Source organism: Nicotiana tomentosiformis, chromosome 5, assembly GCF_000390325.3.
Source record: "Nicotiana tomentosiformis chromosome 5, ASM39032v3, whole genome shotgun sequence".
In the NCBI taxonomy this organism is placed as follows: Eukaryota; Viridiplantae; Streptophyta; class Magnoliopsida; order Solanales; family Solanaceae; genus Nicotiana; species Nicotiana tomentosiformis.
Window position 1 is genome coordinate 13,969,956 of NC_090816.1, and position 26,131 is coordinate 13,996,086.

At 39.3% G+C, this 26,131-nt stretch overlaps 1 long non-coding RNA gene across 1 annotated transcript; it reads right to left on the reverse strand.

Moving 5' to 3' along the window:
• Positions 1 to 901: 901 nt before the first annotated feature.
• LOC117274139 (uncharacterized) lies at positions 902 to 7,120 on the reverse strand. The gene is made up of 3 exons (XR_011408080.1): positions 6,654 to 7,120; positions 2,222 to 2,289; positions 902 to 1,150 (listed from the first exon to the last, which is right to left on the reverse strand). It is a non-coding gene; the product is annotated as an uncharacterized lncRNA (long non-coding RNA).
• Between the last annotated feature and the right edge of the window lie 19,011 nt (positions 7,121 to 26,131).

A 26,131-nucleotide genomic window follows, 5' to 3' on the forward strand; every position in this document is an offset into this window, starting at 1 on the left:
AAGTGACAAGAGTAAGAAAAGAGACATTCATGGATGATGAAATATTAATTTCATTTATTTGATTTGATATTTTTTATATAAAAAGTATAGAAGGGTTTATATCATAAAGTAAGACAATAGAGTAAAAATATTCGGATTACACCCTGAAATAAACCAAAATGCAGAAAAGACAGCAAGACCGGCTACTGAGACTCTCGTCCGATAGGGAACTTTTCAAGTTTGGCGACCGCTTTTAGGTTTTCTTCTGTCATGGCCATGGCTTCAATGGATTTCAGTGCTGGATCAAATCCCTCTTCATCACAAATCGTTCCCATGACTGGCCCTTTGTTGTGAGTAGGTAAAAGATTGGTCGTCACATTAGGGGCCTCTTCTTCCCTAAGAATTATTGTCTTGACCTTAATGAGGTCCTCCACTGCTCTTTTGAGAGTCCAACAATGCTCGTTATCGTGTCCCACTGCTCTAGAGTAATATTCACATCTAGCATCAACTCGGTGCGAGGGGACTTGTGATTTGGCCGGTTCGAGGCCACTGGCTGCAGCAGACCTAGCAAGGTTAGCTTTTGGAACAAACTTGAATATGATTCACCAATAACGGTGAACTGATTCCTTCTGGGAGGCTCTCTTGGGCAATTATTGTATTTGGGAACATTTGGTTGGGGATTATATGGAGCTTGGTAGGGACGAGCATTTCTAGGAGGTGGAGCTCGATTTTGTGTATAATGTTGTGGCTGCGCGTAAGGTTGCATGTTCATCACCGCATAGAGAGGCAATGTGTCACAACCCAAAATCTGACCATGGTCGTGATGGCGCCTATCGTGTTACAAGGCAAGCCTACTTCCCAAAATATTTCTACTAAACCGATTATAAGAATTAAATAAAAATATTTCAACATTTGAAATTTCTCATAAACTAAATCAACTTTAAATATAATTTTAGAAATATGAAAATGATCCCCAAACATCGGGGTGTCACCAAGTCATGAGCGTCTAAATTTATGAACTAAGAAATGAAACTCTCTAATTGTCAATACAATCCAAAAGAAGAAATGATAAAAGGGGTGACAAGGTTCTGCGGACGCTAGCAGCTACCTTGCAATCTCCACAGATAGCCGGCCTAAACTTAATGATCGCCACGCTGTAACTCACCTGAATCTGCACATAAAGTGCAAGGTGTAGCATGAGTACAACCATCTCAGCAAGTAACAGAAATAACTAAGGAACTGAGCAATAGTGACGAGCTAAGTAAAACAGTCCAATTATTTATTTTTCACAATTTAAAAATAAACAGAAATAAACAGGTAAATTCCATAATTCAGTAAATGCCACAAAGAAGTTTAACAGATAAATGCAGCAACAACACAAATAAATACAACCTCATAGCAGTGTCACTCCATCACTCATCACTCGCACTCAATACTCAAAACACTCAACACTCTGCACTCACTGGGGTGTGTACAGACTCCGGAGGGGCTCCCAAAGCCCAAGCGCTAAGCACGGACAACTCACGTGATATCATATCAATACCTGGATCCGCATAGTCAACTCACGTGCTACGCGGACAACTCACGCGCTATGGTATCAATACCTGACCCGCACGGTCAACTCACGTGCTACGCGGACAACTCACGTGCTATGGTATTAATATCCTCACAACCAGGCCCTCAGCCTCACTCAATCAATATCAATACCTAGATCTGCACGGCCAACTCATATGCTACGCGGACAACTCACGCGCTATGGTATCAATACCTGTATCCGCACGGTCAACTCACGTGCTACGCGGACAACTCACGCGCTTTGGTATTAATATCCTCACAACCAGGCCCTCAACCTCACTCAATCATGTACCTCACTAGCCTCACCATCACCAACAAATAAGGGAACACAACCCACATCAAGTATCACCGCTTATTATCAATTAATATAGATTGAGGTAAACATGTACAATAATTTCTATGACTGAGTACAAATAATGTGAGCATGAATAAAGCATAAGCATGAACTCTAACATGAAGGCAAATAAGTTCAACAAATAAAAATAAACGCATAACCATAGATAATAGCCATTAGGCCTCACAACCTCACGGGACGGACCAAGTCTCAATTCCTCGCGGTGCACACCCACACGCTCGTCACCTAGCGTGGGTATCACTTCCAAACAATCACATGATGTCAAATCTACGGGTTTATACCCTCAAAGCCATAGTTAAAACAGTTACTTACCTTAACAACGTAAGAATCCTACTCCGGGATACCCTCGTCTCTGGACCTGGTCTCCAAATGCTCCAAATCTAATCATAATCAGTACAATACCATCAATATACGCTAATGAAATAAATTCCACAAGAAAAACTATAAAATATGCCAAAAATTCGAAACTGACCAAAACCCGACCCCCGAGCCCACGTCTCGAAATCAGTCAAAAATGGCAGAATAGTAAACCTTGTCCTCTCCCGAGTCTAACCATATAAAATTTATCAAAATCCGACATCGTTTGGTCCTTCAAATTCTTAAATTACTTCTCCAAAGTCCCAAGACCTAACTCCTCATTTTCACTAATTACCATGATTAAAACAACGGGAAATCACCATATATACAAGTATTAGGGCTCAAGTAACTTACCTCAACGAAACCCCCTTGATTTCCTCTTCAAATCTCTCCCAAAAGCTCCAAAAACCGAATAGAAATGGTGAAGAACGCACCAAAATTCGCAAAGTGTGGTATATAGGGTCTGCCTCAGGGATTCCGCACATGCAGACCCTTTTTCGCACTTGCGCTTCCGCATCTGCGGACTCCGGTGCGCACCTGCGCATTCCACTTAACTGGCCAGACTTCGCACCTGCGGAAGTCTCCTCGCATCTGCGAGCCCGCAGGTGCGATCCACTCTTCGCATCTACGACCATCTCCGCATCAACGAGCCTCCCACGCACCTGCGGTCCCCAATCCGTAGGTGCGGACACACCAGAATAGCAGCTCCAGCTGCATTTTCCAACTTCCAAACTCCCCGATACCCATCCAAAATCATCCCGATTCCCTCGGGACCTCAACCAAAAATACCAACAAGTCATATATCAACATACCAACTTAGTCGAACCCTCAAATCACTTGAAACAACACCAACTCATCAATTTACCCTGGGATTCAAGCCTAAGAACTTCTAAATTTCCAAATTCGGCAACCGATGTCGAAACCAAACAAACCACGTCTGAATGACCTCAAATTTTGCACACACATCACAAATGATACTACGAACCTACTCCAACTTACGGAATTGCATTCCGACCCCGATATCAAATTTTCCACTGCCGATCGAAATCGCCAATTTTTTAATTTCGCCAATTCAAGCCTAATTCTACCACTGACCTCCAAATCACATTCCGGACGCACTCCTAAGTCCAAAATTACCTAACGGAGCTAACGGAACCGTCAGAATTTAAATCTGAGATCGTTTACATATAGGTCCATATCTGGTCCACTTTTCTAACTTAAATTTCTCAATTATGAGACTAAGTGTCTTATTTCACTCCGAGTTCCTCCCGGACCCGAACCAACTAACCCGATAAGTCATAAATCAATTGCAAGACATAAATTGAGCAGTAAATGGGGGAACATGGTTATAATATTCAAAATGACTGGCCGGGTCGTTACACAATGTCATGGCATAAACAATATCTTGATGGGGATAATATTATTGTGGGACCTTAGGAAGCATATATGATTGGTTGAATGACCTGCGGGGCCCCCTCGAGCTCAAAGCCATCATGGCTCCCTCTTCCCTCCTGTTTCTGTTCATCAAACCCCCGAACCATTCTAAACGATCTGTGATGTGGTCTTAAAGGTAGCATGACTCAATATTTGGCCCTTTTTAAACCACTTTCAACCATCTCCCGAATTTTGTTAGCCTCGGCGAACGGATTACCCATAACGGACATCATGTTCTGGAAGTAGTCCGCCTCTTGGGCCTATAGGAAGACCGTAACCATTTTTGCTTCAACCATTGGAGGCTTTACCCTAGCGGCTTGCTTGCGCCATTTGACAGCATTCACGAAAATTTTCCGCAGTTTTCTTTTTCAAATTGGACAAAAAGTTCTCTTTTTGTATTTTTTTCACTCTTGCTTTTTTTTTTTTGGTTGTTTTTCGCTCTTTATTTTTCTTTGTTATTTTTGTCACTCCTTTCTTTTTTTTCTTTTTTTTTCACTCAGTTTATTTAATGGCAATGATCGAATCTGATGGGGATTGCCTTCGTATCATGACGCCACATGAATCAGATCTTGCGTAGTTCGGGGAGATCAAAATAAAGTAAATAAACTAACTTTATTTTTTGTGGGAATTTTTTAAAAGAAAGACTTCTAAAGAAGAAATAAATTTTTTTTTTAAATTGGGGGCAAGACCGGATGGAGGTTGCCTACGTATCTCACATCCGGTGAGAATCAGACCCGCGTAGTTCGGTTAAAATAAATATAATAATCTATTATAAAAATTATGATTTTACACACTAGAACCCTTCAAAAATTTTATTTTAAACAAAAAAAAAGGTACTTTATGAAAAATTGGAGAAAATTTTCTCTCTCTCCTCTTTTCAATCAATCTATCCTAAAGCCGGTCAACATTTGAGTAAAGCCTACCAAATATCGTTACATATAGCACATGAAAAATGAACATGTTGGTCTGGAAAATTGGTACATGTCCTAGACGGGCCCGGCCCCTGTGCTGAGTCCCGCTAAGTCCAATGCACATGATGAAAATAAAGCGTAACCTACAAGGGATATTCATTGCTTGTAGCTTGTTCTTCTAATTTTTCAAATCCTAAAGAGGTGGTATCTAGACCTGGCTTACCCGGGCGGACAACTCGAGACGAGGAGCGTCAAGCATCACCAGTAGTAGAACAACACTGGCTAGCTAATGGCTCTCCCGCCTAAACATGTGTGACTAAATCCTTCAACAGAAGCTGGTGGACTAACTGGCTTTATCTCAACAGAAATTTTGTGATGCTGGTAGACAAACACAATATAACTACCTATTAGAAGACTCAGAAGGGTGCGAGAGAGGATACAGTTTATATCATAGTTCAAATAAATATTAAAGCAGTAAATAAGTGACTAATAGCACATTAGGCTGCCAAACATAATAATATCCAAAATATGATAAAAGCCAAACAAGAATCAATGTACAAAGCTCGAATTCTTATTAATTATCCCCAGCAGAGTCGCCAGAGCTGTCACACCTCCTTTTTCCCACACAACTCTATTACGAGGTTGAGTTAGAAGAGTTTTTCCAATTAAAGTGAAGTTTTGAAAAGGGATTATTTATTATTTAGAGCCTCTACTTGGAATTGAGTTTTGGTGTTCCAAGTCACCTTTTATTTCAATCCCTTATCAAATGAAAGGTTTGACTATTTATTTATGGTCTACGAAAATAAAAGACTGGGTAAAGAATTCTGTTGACTGAGGAAAAGGTGTGAGGCACCCCTCGGGTCATGTGGTTCTAGCACGGTCGCTTTATTGACTCATGTCCGGGTTAAATCAATTCTTGGCTATTCTTGTATTTTATTGGTTATGGCTTGTCTATTACCACTTAATTCATTATTATATTTTATTAACTATTTTCACAGGTATTCTTATTTGAAGTTGGATGTTAAACCAAGGTATGAGAATGTACACATGGTTAAAATATAATTATTGTAAATTTAAAGGTATCAAGATCCTTTTAATAAAATATAATGATCCTTTTATTATTTAAGCATATCAATCCAAGGTTCGGGTATGAACACATGGGCTAATAGCGTATTTAAAATATTTAATTATTTTGTCTCTTTTATATTCGAGATATTTAATTGTATATTTTTTTTATTTGGCTTAATATTTTTGGAGTTAATGTACAGTATTTATTTTACGAAAAGAAATGAGCCAACTTATAGCTTCATAAACTTTAAGCGTAGAAACTTTTTTTTTTACCCACTATTTAGTTTATTACTTTAAATCCATACAACCTAACTACTAATAACTTCCCAGTAATGCAGCCTCATCAATAATGTAAGAAAAATATTCAAACTACTTAAAAATAAACCTATTTATAATTATTATTTAAAGCAAAAGGTGAATTAAATCTTTGAGAGAGGCCATGGAAAATTCCATTAAGTTGATTCTGCAGACTTGACTATTGTTAGAGCAAAGCCAAAATCATACCTTTATACTATATTAACAAAATATTTCTAACACACACAGAGGCACTAGGAAGCAATGTAGTAAAGTTTCGTACAAAAAAAATAAGTAAAAATAAAAGAATACTTATGAAATTCGTTAACTATTTTTCCTTATGGTGAAAAAATAAAAAAAAATATGTATGTCCCCAAACTGAATTAAAATAGCTAACATCACTCTAAAGCAATTACGATAATCTGACAAACTAATGAAACTATATTTACTATAACTTATTTTAATTAAAAAACAAAACCTTCAAGAATGCTTTATATTTTACAAAAGCTAAGCATTGTGACTAAGAAATCTTCATATTTAAAAGTAACGTAGATATTTTCATATTTAAAAGTAATGCTAAGACAGTAGCTTGTATCTCAACAAACAAATCCAGAATAGAACTAAAACCTTCCACAAATTATTGTGCACATAAAATAACTAAGCAAGAGAGGAATAAAAACCTTTGCGGTGAAGCTTTTCTGTTACGAGAAAAATCCGACAATTACAATAGATGAGCGAAAATTGTGACCGCAAACTGGATCCCCAAACTCGAACTGAACCTTCGTCTCTCCTAAAGTTCTTTTAAAACTCTCTGAAATCTCTTCTCTAATTATTTTTTACCTTCCTCTTAATTTTGTTTTCTTCTCTCAAATCTCGTTCCCTTTTTTTCTTTTTTTTTTCTGTTTCAACTGTCTCTTCTTCAAAATATTGGCCTCCCCCCTTCCCTTTATGTGAATGTGTGTGCGCAATGAGGTGAGAGGCGTGAAAGACGTGAAGTGGGGAGTTGGGAAAAGATGAGAATCAGACCTTTTTGTTTTACCAAACTTTATTTATTTTTTACGTAAGTTTACTTCATTTTGTGTTCTTCCTTTTTTTTTCTTTTCCTTTTTTTTTGTATTTTATTTTAAAAGATACATTAAATTATGAAGATAAGAAGATTAACCAATATTTCTTATAATATAGGAAAACTATATATTTACATGTACTTTAAAAGATACTAAGAAAGATTCTATAGCTTACTCATTAAAATTCTAATTAAAAGAAAGCAAATACATTTTTGTAAAATTTCTTTTTCTCTTTATAAATAAAAATAAAATTTGTACTATAAGTATGTAAATATTTTTGTAATTCTTTTTTAATTTAATTTAATTGTTTTTAATAAAACCTATTTAGAGTAAGATAAAAGTTTAAAATATTAAAATTAAACCTAAAAGAAATATTTACACTAAAATAGTATAGAATTTGGGTGTGGTAAAAAATTAGTTGTTCACAGCATGCCCCTCTTTGCTTGGAAACATTAAAAGTTTTCAAGCAAAGAAAATGAACAAGGTGACTGATTTTTGTCCTCACTATTATTTAAAAAGGAAAAGAAGATAAAAGAAAAAGATGTGATCGAGCCATGGTTCTAGGCAGCCTACATATCGCGGGTTATAAGAGAATCAGGTCACGTGTAGTTCAAGTAAAAAATGACTGATAGAGTATGCTTAGATGGTGAGTCAAGTGAAGTTCCGTCGAGGTTCTGATCTGCGGTTCCTACTATTACATCAAAATGAAAAGAAAATTACATACTCTTAAAATCTAAAAATTACACAATTCCTATCTAAATGCCATTTCGAGTTTTGTCTTGATTCTTGACTTGCTTCTCCCATTGACTTTAGACTGAACTTGATGCTATCAATGCAACAGACTATAAAATATTCTCGCAGGCTTATTTCTTGATCAGATGATGAGAAAATGAATCTTGACCCTATGTCTCCGCATGCATTACGTCAAAGCTAGTTGCAGTTGGTATTGAGATCAAACGTTTCACTTTCTCTGGCAAGAACCGAAATCTTATTTTTGCATATCCAACCTGTGCTTTGCAGAAAAACCTACAAGTCATCACAAACAAATAAAACAAACAAAAATTTTCTGCCCCAGTTTGCATTAGGAAATTTTTGTGAGTTATTGAAAAATATCATAGACTATCTTTGCTATTGCAGAATAAAGAACTGAAAAAGAAATAGAAGGCAACCAGGAGATGTAGTACCCTGTGTTGGCAATAAGATGAGGCTCGTAGCACTCTGAGATGCTACTAGGGAATGTCGTACTCTATGTTGGCGATAAAATAAGACTCGTGGCACTCTGAGATACTATTAGGGAAAGTCGTACCATATGTTAACAATGAGAAATGCAACCAGGGGATGTAGTACCCTGTGTTGGCAATAAGGTGAGGCTCTTGGAACTCTAAGATTCTACTAGGGAATGTCGTACCCTATGTAAGCAGAAAAATGAAGCTCATGGCACTTTGAGATGCTATTAGGGAATGTCGTACCCTATGTTGGCAATAAAATACAATCAGGGAATGTAGTACCCTGTGTTGGTAGAAAGTAATGCAGTCAGGGGATGTAGTACCCTGTGTTGGCAATAAGATGAAGCTCTTGGCGCTCTGAGATGCTACTAGGGAGTTTCATACCCTATGTTGGCAATACAAATGAGCCTCGTGGCACTCTGGGATGCTACTAGGGAATGCCGTACCCTATGTTGGTAGAAAGTAATGCAGTAAGGGGATGTATCACCCTGTGTTGGCGATAAGATGAGGCTCATAGCACTCTGGGATGCTACTAGGGAATGTTGTACCCTATGTTGGCAATAAAATACAATCAGGGAATGTAGTACCCTGTGTTGGTAGAAAGTAGTGCAGCCAGGGGATGTAGTACCCTATGTTGGCAATAAGATGAGGCTCGTGCACTCTGAGATGATACTAGGGAGTGTCGTACCCTATGTTGGCAATAAAAATGAGCCTCGTGGCACTCTGGGATGCTACTAGGGAATGTTATACCCTATGTTGGCTGAAAGTAATGCAGTCAGGGGATGTAGTACCCTGTGTTGGCAACAAGATGAGGCTCGTGGAACTCTGGGATGCTACTAAGGAATGTCGTACCCTATGTTAGTAATAAGAAATGCAACCAGGGGATGTAGTACCCTGCGTTGGCAATAAGGTAAGGTTCTTGGCACTCTGGGATGCTACTAGGGAATATCGTACCCTATGTTCGCAACAAGAAATGCAACCAGAGGATGTAGTACCCTATGTTGGCAATAAGATGAGGCTCGTGGCACTCTGAGATGCTACTAGGGAATGTCGTACCCTATGTTGGCAATAAAATAATGCTCGTGGCACTCTGAGATGCTACTAGGGAATGTAATACCCTATGTTTGCAACAAGAAATGCAATCAGGGGATGTAGTACCCTGTGTTGGCAATAAGATGAGGCTCGTGGTACTCTGAGATGCTACTAGAGAATGTCGTACCCTATGTTTGCAACAAGAAATGCAACCAGGGGATGTAGTACCCTGTGTTGGCAATAAGATGAGGCTCGTGGCACTCTGAGATGCTACTAGGAAATGTCGTACCCTATGTTAGCAATAAGAAATGTAACCCGGGGATGTAGTACCTTGTGTTGAAAATAGGGTATTAGTTCCCTAAAATAAAACTAAAAATAAAATGATTACATGTATATTGGAAGAAAATCAAGGATTTGAGAACTTCACTTGGTGGTGTTCGTCTTTTCACGAACTATTTCCTAAAACTGTTCTGTTCCTGTTCTGAACAAAGAAAGAATCGTTAGTTTAAAAATGGAGGTCGGTTTGTGGCCTTGATTATTTCGATCTCTTGATTTCGTCTCATCTTCTTCTCAACTGCAACTAATTATTTCCTGAATACCAACTCCATTTCTAACCCCGGAGAACCTTTGGCATTTCCAAACTTTGCCATGACGGTTGGTCGTGTGGGACTTAACCTTTTTCAACTTTATTTTGCCTTTGTGGGCATTTTGTTTCTGGCTTCTTTCAAAGTTTTCCATTTTAAAGCGTCGGCCAATCATGGCCAGTCGGGGTCGACTTGATGCCCTTGCCGAGGCTGGGCGCCTTTTGAATATATCAGCTCGCTTCAAATGAGAATCTTGTAAATCGGTCTTGCCGTCTTTTCTTTGCCTTATTTTTTAAACAAAGTTAGACCGAAAAGGATTAAAAGAAATATAAAACAATGGAATAGAGAATGAGTTTAAAACAAAAGGTGTCCCTTTCGGGGAACAGAAATACGGACTTATCTGGGAGTACATGCGGACTTCAATGAACATGACATGCTTTTTGGACTGGATGCCTGATCTATGTAAACTGTCTGACTCTTAGAAACTCATCACAACTTTTGACTTAAAACAAAAAAAATCTTGCTCAGGACTGTGTTGATGCCATAGTTGCGTGGTTCCTCTTTTCGATCAACAGTGCCCTTTGCGGGTTTGCACTAGCTGATTTCTCTCATTTCTCTTCTCGCCATCGCCTTATAGTGCCCTTTTCGGGTTTTTATTAACAAGACTCTCTCATTTTTATTTTCTTTACTCACCATCACCCTACAGTGCCCATGAGGGTTTTCAACAATATGACTCTCTCATTTTATTTCTCTTATTTGGTTGCATCCGATCCAAATAACCGTATCCTCCAATTTTTGAACAGTCTCGCCGGAACCTTTCGAGCGAAACCATCGCCGAACCATTGTAACATTTGCCCCAGTTTTTAGTTTTGGGGAATGTGAATTATTTTTTTTATTTTTATTTTTTTGGTGTAACCGAACCCCAGAGTGAGGTTGCCTACGTATCCTTTCGTCAGACATAGTTCAATTAACTTGAACTTGTTTTGATTTTTGTTTCGTTTTTCTTCTATTTTATTTTTTATTATTTTCTTTTTCATTTTTCATTTTGTTTTGCAATCCCTTTCTTTTCTTTTTCTTTCTCAATACATACAAGGTTCCAAAGAGTGTGGCCAAGGAAAAAGTATATGGCTCAAAGGGTTAGCAAAGGATTAATAGTATTTTGGTAGTGAGAATGAAATTCTCCGTCATCCCAATCAGAGAATGTTAACACCAAGTAATGAGTCAAACATAGTACCTTTTGACTGCATCTGTATGGACAGTTATATCGGGGATAATTCCTTCGATGTCTCCCAAATACAATACTCCCTTCTGGCAACACTCTTGTTACAATGCACAGACCTTTCCAATTTGGAGAAAATTTTCCTTTAGCTTCTTCATGATGCAGGAGGATGCATTTCAGAACGAGTTGCCCCACTTCAACCTTCCTGGGTCGCACTTTCTTGTTGTTGGCACGAGCCATTCTTTGGTGGTACATCTGCCCATGGCAAACTGCATCCAATCACTTTTCATCAATCATAGTCAATTTCTTCAATCGGATCTTGACACAATATTCATCCTAAACTCATTTTAACAATGATCCAAAGAGAGGGAATTTCAACTTCTACTGATATCACGACTTCAGTGCCATAAACCAATCAAGTAAGGGCGGTTTTCATTTGGACTTGGTTTAGGTTTGTTGTCCTAATTCTCTGTTAATTTTCATACAAGCCTTATCTTCGGCACATTCTACTTATTGATTCATCATTTCAAGGTCTGACAGCGTTTTAGGATTTGAACATGAAGTCCGCAAGCATGTCATGTTATTAAAATCTGCATTTAATAGAACTAGAAAGAAAGTAAGAAAAGTGACAAGAGTAAGAAAAGAGACATTCATGGATGATGAAATATTAATTTCATTTATTTGATTTGATATTTTTTATATAAAAAAAGATAGAAGGTTTTATATCAGAAAGTAAGACAATAGAGTAAAAATATTCGGATTACACCCTGAAATAAATCGAAATGCAGAAAAGACAGCAAGACCGGCTACCGAGACTCCCGTACGATAGGGAACTTTTCAAGTTTGGTGACCGCTTTTAGGTTTTCTTTTGTCATGGCCATTGTTTAAATGGATTTCAGTGATGGATCAAATCCCTCTTCATCACAAATCGTTCCCATGACTGGCCCTTTGTTGTGAGTAGGTAAAAGATTGGTCGTCACATTAGGGGCCTCTTCTTCCCTAAGAATTATTGTCTTGACCTTAATGAGGTCCTCCACTGCTCTTTTGAGAGTCCAACAGTGCTCGTTATCATGTCCCACTACTCCAGAGTAATATTCACATCTAGCATCAACTCTGTGCGAGGGGGACTTGTGATTTGGCCGGTTCGAGGCCACTGGCTGCAGCAGACCTAGCAAGGTTAGCTTTTGGAACAAAATTGAATATGATTCACCAATAACGGTGAACTGATTCCTTTTGGGAGGCTCTCTTGGGCGAGTATTGTATTTGGGAACATTTGGTTGGGGATTATATGGAGCTTGGTAGGGACGAGCATTTCTAGGAGGTGGAGCTCGATTTTGTGTATAATGTTGTGGCTGTGCGTAAGGTTGCGCGTTCATTACCGCATAGAGAGGCAATGTGTCACGACCCAAAATCTTACCATGGTCGTGATGGCGCCTATCGTGTTACAAGGCAAGCCTACTTCCCAAAATATTTCTACTAAATCGATTATAAGAATTAAATAAAAACATTTCAACATTTGAAATTTCTCATAAACTAAATCAACTTTAAATATAATTTTAGAAATACAGAAACGATCCCTAAACAACGGGGTGTCACCAAGTCATGAGCGTCTAAATTTATGAACTAAGAAATGAAACTGTCTAACTGTCAATACAATCGAAAAGAAGAAATGATAAATGGGGTGACAAGGTCCTGCGGACGCTAGCAGTTACCTTGCAATCTCCACAGATAGCCGGCCTAAACTCAATGATCGCCGCACTGTAACTCACCTGAATCTGCACATAAAGTGCAGGATGTAGCATGAGTACAACCACCTCAGCAAGTAATAGAAATAACTAAGAAATTGAGCAATAGTGACGAGCTAAGTAAAACAGTTTAATTATTTATTTTTCACAATTTAAAAATAAACAGAAATAAATAGGTAAATTTCATAATTCAGTAAATGCCACAAAGAAGTTTAACAGATAAATGCAGCAATAACACAAAGAAATACAACCTCACAGCAATGTCACTCCATCACTCATCACTCGCACTCAATAGTCAAAACACTCAACACTCTGCACTCACTGGGAGTGTGTACAGACTCCGGAGGGGCTCCCAAAGCCCAGCGCTAAGCACGGACAACTCACGTGCCATCATATCAATACCTGGATCCGTACGGTCAACTCACGTGCTACGCGGACAACTCACGCGCTATGGTATCAATACCTGGACCCACACGGTCAACTCACGTGCTATGCGGACAACTCACGCTCTATGGTATTAATATCCTCACAACCAGGCACTCGGCCTCACTCAATCAATATCAATACCTAGATCCGCACAGTCAACTCACGTGCTATGCAGAGAACTCACACGCTATGGTATCAATACCTGGATCCGCACAGTCAACTCACATGATACGAGGACAACTCACGCGTTATGGTATTAATATCCTCACAACCAGGCCCTCGACCTCACTCACTCATGTACCTCACTAGCCTCACCATCACCAACAAATAAGGGAACACAACCCACATAAAGTATCATCGCATATTATCAATTAATATAGATTGAGGTTAACATATACAATAATTTCTATGACTGAGTACAAATAATGTGAGCATGAATAAAGCCTAAGCATGATCTCTAATATGAAGGCAAAAAAGTTCAATAAATAAAAATAAACGCATAACCACAGATAATAGCCATTAGGCCTCACAACCTCATGGGACGGACCAAGTCTTAATTCTTCGCGGTGCACACCCACATGCTCGTCACCTAGCATGGGTATCACTTCCAAACAATCACGTGATGTCAAATCTATAGGTTTATACCCTCAAAGCCAAAGTTAAAACTGTTACTTACCTTAACAGCGTAAGAATCCTACTCCGGGATGCCCTCATCTCTGGACCCACAAATGCTCTGAATCTAATCACAATCAGTACAATACCATCAATATACGCTAATGGAATGAATTCCACAACAAAAACTATAAAATATGCCAAAAATCCGAAACCGACCCCCGGGCCCATGTCTCAAAATCAGTCAAAAATGGCAGAATAGTAAACCTTGTCCTCTCCCGAGTCTAACCATATAAAATTCATCAAAATCCGACATCGTTTGATCCTTCAAATTCTTAAATTACTTCTCCAAAATCCCAAGACCTAACCCCCTCATTTTCACTAATTTCCATGATTAAAACAACGGGAAATCACCATATATACAAGTATTAGGGCTCAAGTAACTTACCTCAACGAAACCCCCTTGATTCCCTCTTCATATCTCTCCCAAAAGCTCCAAAAACCGAATAGAAATGGTGAAGAACGCACCAAAATTCGCGAAGTGTGCTATATACTGCGGACCCTTTTTCGCACCTGCGCTTCCGCATCTGCGGACTCCGGTGCGCACCTGCGCATTCTACTTAACTGGCCAGACTTCGCACCTGCGGAAGTCTCCTCGCATCTGCGAGCCCGCAGGTGCGATCCACTCTTCGCATCTGCGACCATCTCTGCATCTGTGAGCCTCCCATGCACCTGCGATCATCGCACCTGCGGTCCCCAATCCGCAGTGTGGACACACCAGAATAGCAGCTCCAACTGCATTTTCAACTTCCAAACTCCCCGATACCCATCCGAAATCATCCCGAGCCCCTCGGGACCTCAACCAAAAATATAAACAAGTCATATATTAACATACCAACTTAGTCGAACCTTCGAATCACTCGAAACAACACCAAATCATCAATTTACCCTCGGATTCAAGCCTAAGAACTTCTAAATTTTCAAATTCGGCAACCGATGTCGAAACCAACCAAACCACGTCTGAATGACCTCAAATTTTGCACACACATCAAAAATAACACTACGAACCTACTCCAACTTACGGAATTACATTCCGACCCCTATATAAAGTTTTCCACTGCCGATCGAAATCGCCAAATTTTTAATTTTGCCAATTCAAGCAAATTTTGGAAGTATAGAAGTTCTTAGGCTTGAATACGGGGTTGATTTGGTATTTTGGTGTTGTTTTGGGTGTTCCAGAGGTTCGACTAAGTTTGGGTAGTGATATATGACTTGTGGGAATTATTGGTTGAGGTCCCGAGGGGCTCGGGATGATTTCGGATGGTTAACGAGAAGTTTGGAAGTTGGGAAATGCAGCTGGAAGCTGCTGGTGTAAGGCTACTGGTGTGGCCGCACCTGCGGATGGGGAGACGTAGGTGCGATGATCGCAGATGTGGAAAATGGAGGCCTGGCATTGAGCGCAGGTGAGGAAGAGAGGATCGCATCTACGAGCCCGCAGGTGCGAAGGGGCAGCCACAGGTGTGAAGCTTGGCATTTAAGTGACTTTCGCAGATGCGCACCTGGGACCGCAGATGAGAGTCCACATGTGCGAGAAAGGGTCCGCAGGTGCGGAATCCCTGGGGCAGAACCTATATATGTTGCACCTCGTGAATGTTTGCCCTTTTTCCACCTTTGTTGAACGGTTTTGAGCTTTGGGCAATGTTTTTCAAGGGAGTATCACGAGACATCAGTGAGGTAAGTCGCTTGGGTTTAATTACACGTGTTTATGATGTTTTTCAACTGATTAGCTATGAAATTAGTAGGGGTTTAGGGTGAAATTGAGGGAGTTAGAGTTTGAGTTTTTGGAGTGTTTTAAGTGATGATTTGAGAGACCAAACGGAGTCCGATTTTGATGAATTGTATATGGCTAGACTCGGGAGAGGACTAGGTTTATTATTCTGCCATTTTTGACTGGTTTCGAGACATGGGCCCGGGGGCCGGGTTTTGGCCAATTTCGGATTTTTGGCATATTTATGTAGTTTTTATTGTGGAATTCAATTCTTTAGACTATGTTGATAGTAGTATTCTGATTTTGGTTAGATTCAGAGCTTTTGGAGACCGAGTCCAGAGACAAGGGTATCCCGGAGTAGGATTTTACGCTGTTGAGGTAAGTAACAGTTTTAACTCTGGCTTTAAGGGTATAAACCCGGAGATTTGACATCACGTGATTGTTTGGAAGTGATACCCACGCTAGGTGACGAGCGTGTGGGTGTGCACCACGGGGGATTGAGACTTGGTCCGTCCCATGAGGCTGTGAGGCCTAATGGCTATTATATGTGGTTATGTGGTTATTTGTTGTTGAACTTGTTTGCCTTAATGTTAGAGATCATGCTTAGGCTTTATTCATGCTTACATTATTTGCACTCAGTCATAAATATTATTGTACATGTTTACCTCAGTCCCTATTATTTTGCTGATATGTTGTGATACTTGACGTGGGTTATGTTTCCCTTATTTGTTGATGATGGTGAGGCTAGAGAGGTACATGACTGAGTGAGGCCGAGGGCCTGTTGTGAGGTATTTGATTGAGGCACGTGAGTTGTCTGTGCGGATCCAGGTATTGATACCATAGCGCGTAAGTTGTCCGCGTAGCACGTGAGTGAACTGTGCGGATCTAGGGATTGATATTATGGCACGTGAGTTGTCCATGCAGCACGTGAGTTTTCCGTGCTTAGAGCTTGGGCTTTGGGAGCCCCTCCGGAGTCTGTACACCCCCTAATGAGCGTAGGTACCTATTGACTTTTGAGTGCTGAGTGCGAGTGCCGAGAGCTGAGTGCTGAGTGATGAAGAGACATTGCCGTGAGGATTCATTGCTTTTGTTATTACTGCATTTTAACCCGTTAATTTCTTTGTAGCATTTATTGAGTTGATGGAATTTACCTGTTTATTTCTGTTTATTTTAAATTGTGATAAAGAAATAATTGAATTGTTCTACTTAGCTCGTCACTACTACTCAGTTCCTTTTTCTATTTCTGTTACTACTGAGTCGGTTGTACTCATACTACACCCTGCACTTTATGTGCAGATCCAGGTGAGTTAGAGCGCGTCGATCATTGAGTTTAGGACGACTATCGTTGGAGACTGCAAGGTAGCTGCTAGCGTCCGCAGGACCTTGTTACTCCTTTTATCATTTCTTCTTTTGGACAGTATTGACAGTTAGACAGTTTTATTTCTTAGTTCAAAGATTTAGACGCTCATGACTTAGTGACACTCTGATATTTGGGGCTCGTTTCCGTATTTTCTATAATTATATTTAGAGTTGATTTAGTTATGAAAAGTTCAAATGTTGGAAATGTTTTATTAAATTCTTATAATCGATTTAGTAGTAATATTTTGGGAAATACGCTTGCCTTGTAATACGATAGGAACCATCACGACCATGGTTGGATTTTGGGTCGTGACAAGTTGGTATCAGAGCCTAGGTTACATAGGTCTCAGAAGTCATGAGCGGGATTAGTAGAGTCTTGCAGATCGGTACGGAGACATCTGTACTTATCTTCGAGAGGCTGCAGAACCTTTAGGAAACACCACCTTCTTGAATTCTTGTCGTGTGAATATGTTGATTCTAGTAACTAAACATCTATTGTTTCATTCTCTCACAGATGGTGAGGACTCGTGGTCAGGGTGGTTTCAGTGGTGCTCCTCAAGGAGGACAGTTTCAGCAGAGTCATTCATCTTTCAGTGCATTGCGAGCGCAAGGTTCTCATTATGCCCCGCCCGCTCAGGTATCATCGGGTAATTCTTTTAGGCATCAGGAGCAGCAGTTTCATCAGAGAAGGGGTTGTTTCGAGTGCGGGGATTTTGGTCACATTGCGAGATATTGCCTAGGCTGTTGGGTGGGACTCCACAGCTAAGTACTCGACCGACGGCACCAGCACCAGTTTCTCCACCACCCGCCCAGCATGCTAGGGGTGGAGTTCAGCCAGCTGGGGGCGGAGCCCAGTCAGCTATGGGTCACCCAAGAGTGGGAGGCAGATCAGGGGTGGTCAGGCCCGTTTCTATGCCCTCCCAGCCAGGCCAGACACTATTTCTTCAGATGCTGTGATTTCAGGTATGTTCTTCTGTTAGACTCTTTCGAGGACGAACGTTTGTTTAAGAGGGGGAGGATGTAACGACCCAGTCAGTCATTCCGAGAGTTGTAGCCCCATTTTTACCATTTCTGCTTATTTATGTATTGTTCAGTTGTGTTGAGTTGTATCGAGTTGGTAGGTTTGGGTTTGGAATAGTTTTGGAATGAAATGAACACTTAGTCTCTTAGTTAGAAAGTTAAGTTAGAAAAGTCAATCGGAAGTTGACTTATAAGTAAACGAATTCGGATTTGGATTTTTATGATTCGGTTAGCTTCATTGGGTGATTATAGACTTAAGACTGTGTCCGGAATATAATTTGGAGGTCCATGGTAGAATTTGGCTTGAATTGGCGAAAGTTAGAAATTTGGCGAATTTGGTCGGCAGTGGAAAATTAGGTATCGGGGTCGGAATGGAATTTTTGGAAGTTGGAGTAGGTTCGTAGAGTCATTTGTAACGTGTGTGCAAAATTTGAGGTTTTTCGGACGTGGTTTGATAGGTTTCGGCATTGTTGGCGAATTTTGGAAGTTTAGAAGATCTTAGGCTTGAATCAAGGGTTGATTTGGTGTTTTGGTGGTGTTTTGGGTGTTCCAGAGATTAGACTAAGTTCAGGTAGTGATATATGACTTGTGGGAATAATTGGTTGAGGTCCCTAGGGGCTCGGGATGATTTCGGATGGTTAACGAGAAGTTTGGATGTTGGGAAATGCAGCTGAAAGCTACTGGTGTAAGGCTACTGGTGTGGCCGCACCTGCGGATGGGGAGACGTAGGTGCAGATGGCATGTCGTAGATGTAGAAAATGGAGGCCTGGCATTGAGCGCAGGTGCAAAAGAGAGGATCACACCTACGAGCCCGCAGGTGCAAAGGGGCAGCCACAGGTGTGAAGCTTGGCGTTTAAGTGACTTTCGCAGATGCGCACCTAGGACCGCAGATGCGAGTCCGCAGGTGTGAGAAAGGGTCCGCAGGTGTGGAATCCCTGGGGCAGAACCTATATAAGTTACACCTCATGAATGTTTGCCCTTTTTCCACCTTTGTTGAATGGTTTTGAGCTTTGGGCAGTGTGTTTCAAGGGAGAATCACGAGACATCAGTGAGGTAAGTCGCTTGGGTTTAATTACACGCGTTTATGATATTTTTCAACTAATTACCTATGAAATTAGTAGGGGTTTAGGGTGAAATTGAGGGAGTTAGGGTTTGAGTTTTTGGAGAGTTTTAAGTGATGATTTGAGAGGCCAAACGGAGTCTGATTTTGACGAATTGTATATGGCTAGACTCGGGAGAGGACGATCGTTGAGTTCAGGTCAGCTATCGTTGGAGACTGCAAGGTAGCTGCTAGCGTCCGCAGGACCTTGTTACTCCTTTTATCATTTTTTCTTTTGGACAGTATTGACAATTAGACAGTTTTATTTCTTAGTTCATAGATTTAGACGCTCATGACTTAGTGACACCCCGATGTTTGGGGCTCATTTCCGTATGTTCTATAATTATATTTAGAGTTAATTTAGTTATGAAAAATTCAAATATTGGAAATGTTTTATTAAATTCTTATAATCGATTTAGTAGTAATATTTTGGGAAATATGCTTGCCTTGTAACACGATAGGCGCCATCACGACCATGGTTAGATTTTGGGTCGTGACAGTTTCTTGCCTTTGGCTGAGATTGCTTATGACAATAGTTACCAATCCACCATCGAGATGGCTCCATTTGAAGCTTTATATGGTCGGTAGTGACGTTCACCCATCGGATAGTTTGAGCCCGACGAGGCTAAGTTATATGGTACTGATTTGGTAAAGAATGCCTTGGACAAGGTAAAGTTGATTCAGGAGTGACTTCGTATAGCACAGTCCAGACAAAAGAGTTACGAGGATTAGAAAGCGCGTGATTTATCATTTATGGTGGGTGAGAAAGTTCTCTTGAAGGTTTCAACGATGAAAGGAATCATGAGATTCGGGAAGAAGGGCACGTTGAGCCCAAGGTTTATAGGCCCATTTGAGGTATTGGGACGAGTTGGGGAGGTTGCTTATGAACTTACCTTGCCTCATAGTCTATCGGGAGTTCATCTGTTTTTCCATGTATCTATGCTCCGGAGGTATCATGCCGACATGTCACATGTGTTAGATTTCAGCACAATTCAGCTTAATGAGAGCTTGAGTTATGAAGAGAAACTAGTTGCCATTATTGATAGGCAGGTTCGCCAGTTGAGGTCCAAGAAGGTTTCTACGGTAAAAGTTCAGTTGAGGGGCCAAGCAGTTGAGGAAGTGACTTGGGAGGCTGGGGAGGACATGCGGAGCATATATCCACACTTATTCAACACTCCAGGTATAATTTTAAACCCGTTCGAGGATAAATGTTTGTTTAAGAGGTGGATAATGTAATGACATAACCGGTCATTTTGCCATCTAGAACCCCGTTCCCATAAATACGACTCCCCGTATATGCTTTTACTATTTTATGACTTGTGGGGATGGTTAGTTCAGGAATTGGAAGGGTTCGGGTTGAAATCGAACACTTGGTTCCGTAGTTTGGCTTTAAAAAGCCAAGTTTGACTTCAGTTAACGTTTTGAGTAAACGACCTCGGAATCGGGATTTGACGGTTCCAATAGGTTCGTATGATGAATTTTGACTAGGGCGTATGTTCGGATCGGGTTTTGGACAACTCGGGAGTGTTTCGGCGCTTAACAATGAAAGTTGACTATTTGAAGGTTTTAAGGTTATATGAACCAGTGTAGTTCACCTTTCGTGTTCGCGAAGGAGTCCACGGGTTCGCGAAGGGTAGGACGGGCAAGCCTTCGCATTTGCGAAGAGCATTTTATAGCCTATGGAATTTTTCCTTCATGAATGCAAGGCACTTACCGCGTTCGCGAAAAAGGGGTCAGCAGAGCTGGGCAAAATGTCTTAAAACGAGGCTCAGCCATTTTTTAGCCCATTTTTTCCATTTTTGGGTGCTTTTGGAGCTTCTTGAGAGGGGTGTTCACCTAGCAACTTGGAGGTAAATTAATTCTATCTATTGTGAGATAAATACATAGATTATGGGTAGATTATAACATGTAAATGGTGAAATTCAAGGGTTTAGATGAAAAACCTAGGTTTTAATAAAACTGAGATTTTAACCACGAAAATGGTTATGGAATTGGATGAAAATTATATATTTTAGTTCTTAAGGTTATGGGTGACGATTTCCTCTAAAAATTTTCGGAATCCGGGCACGTGTGCCTGGGATGAATTTTAGGAATTTTTCCAATTTGGGTTGGGTAATTAATCTAACAATCTAGTTCTGAATTGTTGAGCATGTATTGATTAAATTATATAACATTTGGCTAGTTTCGGATTTTTTGGCACCAAATTGAGGCTTAAACACGAAGTTGTGATCGGGAAGTGAACTTTGAGACGAGGTAGTCTCTTGTCTAACCTTGTAAGAGGAAATTTACCCCATAGGTATTGTAAATAAATATTTGTTTCTAATTGTGGGGGTTACGTACGTACGAGGTGACGAGAGTCCGTGCGTAGCTACTATTATGCTATTGTTCGTGTAGTTTTAGGACCTAACTCATGAACTATTTGGAATTTTGCACTATACTTGTTAGATTAAAATGCCTAAATTATATTAGAAATTGTTAGAAAAATTTTGAAAGGTAGTTGATGAAATTTGTATTACCCCGGATATAAATTATTAATAATGTTTAAGTCAAATACTTATAAAAATATCCTTCTCTTCTTATGGAGCGGGCCGAACGTCTCGGCAATAGATAGATGTATCTATGGATCGCGCCGCACGTCCCTCGATAGTGTACACGTCACTCTGGATCAGGTCGTACGACCTTGGCATAAATCGTGCTTAATAATAACAATTACACGATGCTTTGACATTTTATTGCAGCTTGTGAAGATAAATGATTTATTGAAAATTATTAAATTATGAAAGGATTATTTATTTCTACTTGTTAAGGAAATTATTGTTATTCACATAAACCCTATTTATTTAAATATCTTTATCTTAGTATTATTTACCCATAGTGAGTGTCAAAGTCGGCCTCTCGTCACTACTTCTTTGAGGTTAGACTTGATACTTACTGGATACACGTTGTTTACGTACTTATGCTATGCTTGCTGCACCTTTTGTGCAGGATCTGAGACAGGTGCATCAGGCGGTCCTATCGGTGCGCATCCCCGTTACCCCGAGGCCTAGTGAGCTGCCTTTCCTGAGCCATTCCGCAGCACCTAGTGTCTCTCTTTGTATATGTATTCTGTCTATTTTATGTTCAGACAATATTTAGAATTTTATATAATCTACTAGATACTCATACACTTGTGACACCAGGTCTTGGCACACACTTTAGTAGAATTTTGGGTTGAAATTATTATTTTGGTTTTTATTTATTTAGACTTTCTATTTTTCTTAAATCTTGCAAGTAAGGAAAGTTTAATTATTCAGACATTTATTAAAAGATGAAATATTTGTTTAATTCACTAGTTGGCTTGCCTAGCGGTGATGTTGGGCGCCATCACAACCTATAGGTGAAATTGGGTCGTAACAGGAGTAGTAACGAGGTACAATCAAGACACTCACTAGGCAAATAACCTATGCAATATAGCAGTATATAATAGTACTTGAAAACAACTAGCCATGATAGCAACAAAATTCAATCAGTGATATAAACAGCAAGGCAACAAGAACACCATGATTATTGCCCAAACGAATAAAGAATACAAGTACAACCAATTAATCAAGTCCTTCAAATATAAATCTTCCACATATAATTCTTTTCAAATAATATCTTTCGAATATACTTCTTTCAAATAAATATCTTTCCAATATAGTTCTTTCAAATAAAAGTCACTCTGTGACACCACATTTCATAATCATAAAACACGGTTCTCAGTCCACTTTCATATTTCCACGGCACCTCGTGCCCATATTTCTATCACAACCGTACGGACAACTCAAGTGCCAAAATATCAATATATAAGATCCGCATGGACAACTCACGCGCTAATAATAAAATCATCATTTACTCACGTCAACTCGTGCCCACATCTCATTTCACAACTGCATGGACAACTCACGTGCCAATATCATAATCATTATATACCCACGGCACCTCGTGCCTACATTTCATACCATAATCGCACGGACAACTCACGTGCCAATAACATATTCTGCCCCGGCAATAGCCACAGACTCACAATTTCACCATGTATCAAACTATTATCAAATTTACTGAATTAACAAAACAAGTTGCACACGATATAAAAGTAATCACAAGAAAATCACAATATCACGTGAAGATCACCAGCACAATAATCCCACATCATCAGATAACATCCCTGACAATAGCCACCCTTATCGCTCATATAACCACCTTTATCAGTCCTATAATAGCCTCCCTTATCCCTCCTCCTTGACAATATCAATAGCCACCCGTATACACCGTATAACAGTAACCCAAATCACACAACAATTCACACAGAATATTATCACAACAACACAACATAATCAACTCGTGTTTACAAATTGCACGCATGCCACAACCTATCCAAAGATACAACAAATCAATTAATTTCACAACAGATAGACCATGGCTCAACACAATGTATATAAAATCTCAAAAACAACAACAAGGATGGAAACGTAACTCAGTAAGAACAACGCCTCCTTTAATCCAAATATTTTTGATACAACAACAACAACAACCCAGCATAATCCCACTACTGGGGTCTAGGAAGGGTAGTGTGTACGCAGACCTTACCCCTACCTTGGGGTAGAGAGGTTGTTTCTGATAGACCCTCAGATCCCTCCCTCTAAGAACTCTCCGCCTTGCTCTTGGGGTGACCCGAACTCACAACCTCTTTGTTGGAAGTGGAGGGTGTTCACCACTAGAGCAACTCACTCTTGTCTTGATAAATATATTAATGTTTTTTTAAAACTTATTTAATTAATTATTTGCATATGGAAAATCCATAATGTAATTATTCCCAGGAAATGTCAACTCAACAAACATACGGAATTCACATAAAAATCAAAGTAGCAATCACACCAAATTATTATATAAAACAAGTTCGACAAACAATGAATGAGGCATGACAAATAAGGACTAATAAGTGCCAGCAATTTCCAATTTAATACATAAAATTCCTAAGACTTTAAACCAATAAAATTTTCATATATAAGCCCGAGTATGTACTCGTCACCTCGCGTACACGGCTTTCACATTACATAAATGAAACATACGACTCAATGCCTAAGGGGTATTTCTCCCACTCAAGGTTGGCAAGATACTTACCTTTTTGCAGTTAAGCTGATATTCCAAAATAGCCTTCTTACGTGAAATGACCTCCGGACGGCTCAAATATAGACAAATTTATTGGTTAACTTCATTAAAATTTATCGAAAATAATTCCGGACAATAAAACATCCACTTTAAATTTCACATTAAAAGGTCAACCTGAAAGCCAACGCGGTGCCGCCTCTCGGAACCTAGAAGAATTTTCACAAAATTCGAATACACATTCCGATACGAGTTCAACCATACCAATTTCATCGAATTCCAAAAACCAATCGTACTCCAAATCTTATATTTCCATTTTTGAAGATTTTTACAAAACTCACAATTACTTCCATTAAAACTCGAATTAAACGATGATATAACGATGGATTTATGAAATATAATCGCTTTCGGATATAGAATAATTACCCAAGTCGAAGTCATGAAGAAATCCTCAAAATTGCCCAATAACCAAACTCCAAAAATCAAAATCGAAAATGAAGAAATGACCATTTTCAATCCTTAAGTTTCTATCAGTTACGCATTTGCGAGCACAAATGTCGCATCAACGGCCCCACCCGATGCCCTAGGGACCTTAACCAAATATACCAACACGTCCAAAAATATAATACCAGCTTTGTCGAGGCCTCAAACTACATCAAACAATGTCAAAATTATGAATCGTGCATCGAATCGAATTATGAGGTCCAAATCTTTCAACCTCTATCGAAACGTATCAAATCAATCCAGAATGACTTGAAATTTTGCACATGAATCATAAATGACACAATGGACCTGTTCTAGTTTTCAGAATCAAAATATGACCCTGTTATCAACAATTCAACTTTCGGCCAAACTTATGAATATTTTAAAACTTTAACTTTTTTAATTTTTGCCAAAATGCGTCGATTTTTCGTACAGACTTCCAAATCCAAATCCAGACATACGTCTAAGTCCAAAATCACCCTACGAAACTATTGGAATCATAAAAATTTTATTACAAAGTCGTTTTCTCAAAAGTTAACTCTCTGATCAACTCTTTTCTTTTAAGTTTCATAAACAAGAATTGTTCTTCCAATTTGATCCTGAATCATCTGAAAACCAAACTCGACCATACATGCAACTCATAATACACATCACAAAGCTTCTCAGGACCTTAACTCACTGAACGATACACTATTTCACAAAACAACAAGTCGGGTCGTTACAAAAATAATTAGTGGAAATATCATTTAGATAAAAGCCCATGTCTTTATGATATGTGTAAATATGTTCTTATATTATTATCTTTTCTTTTCTAATTTTAGATTTCTCAATATGTTTGCTATATCACTGCGTGAAATAATTGAGACCAACAAGTTGGTAGGACCAAACTTTGATGATTGGTAAATAAATTTAAGAATTGTTCTCATGCATGAAAAGCTCGTTGATGTGATCGATAAGCCTGCAAAGCTAGTCCCACCAGAGAATGATGTTGAAGGCACCACGATTTATCAGAAATACTTGGAATAATGCCTTGCTATTAAACGCATCATTATTGCTTCTATGAATTCTGAAGTCTAGAGGAAACATCAGAATATGGATCCAACTGCAATCATTGAATATCTTAAGAATATGCTTGATATACAGTTGGACATTGAAAACTCTCTAGTTGGACCCCATGTCAATCATGTGATTGATCATAACAAAGAACTTGAGAAGTTTGGTTACAAGCTTGGTAAAGAGCTTTCTGAAGATTTGATCTTGCAGTCAGTATATGATGCTGGATATTTTCACTGTAAGAAGAAAGGACATTGGAAGAAAAACTGCAAGGAATATCTTGCAACTTTAAAGGATAAGAAACAAGGTCAGACATTAATGAAAAATATTTTTAAGGTTTC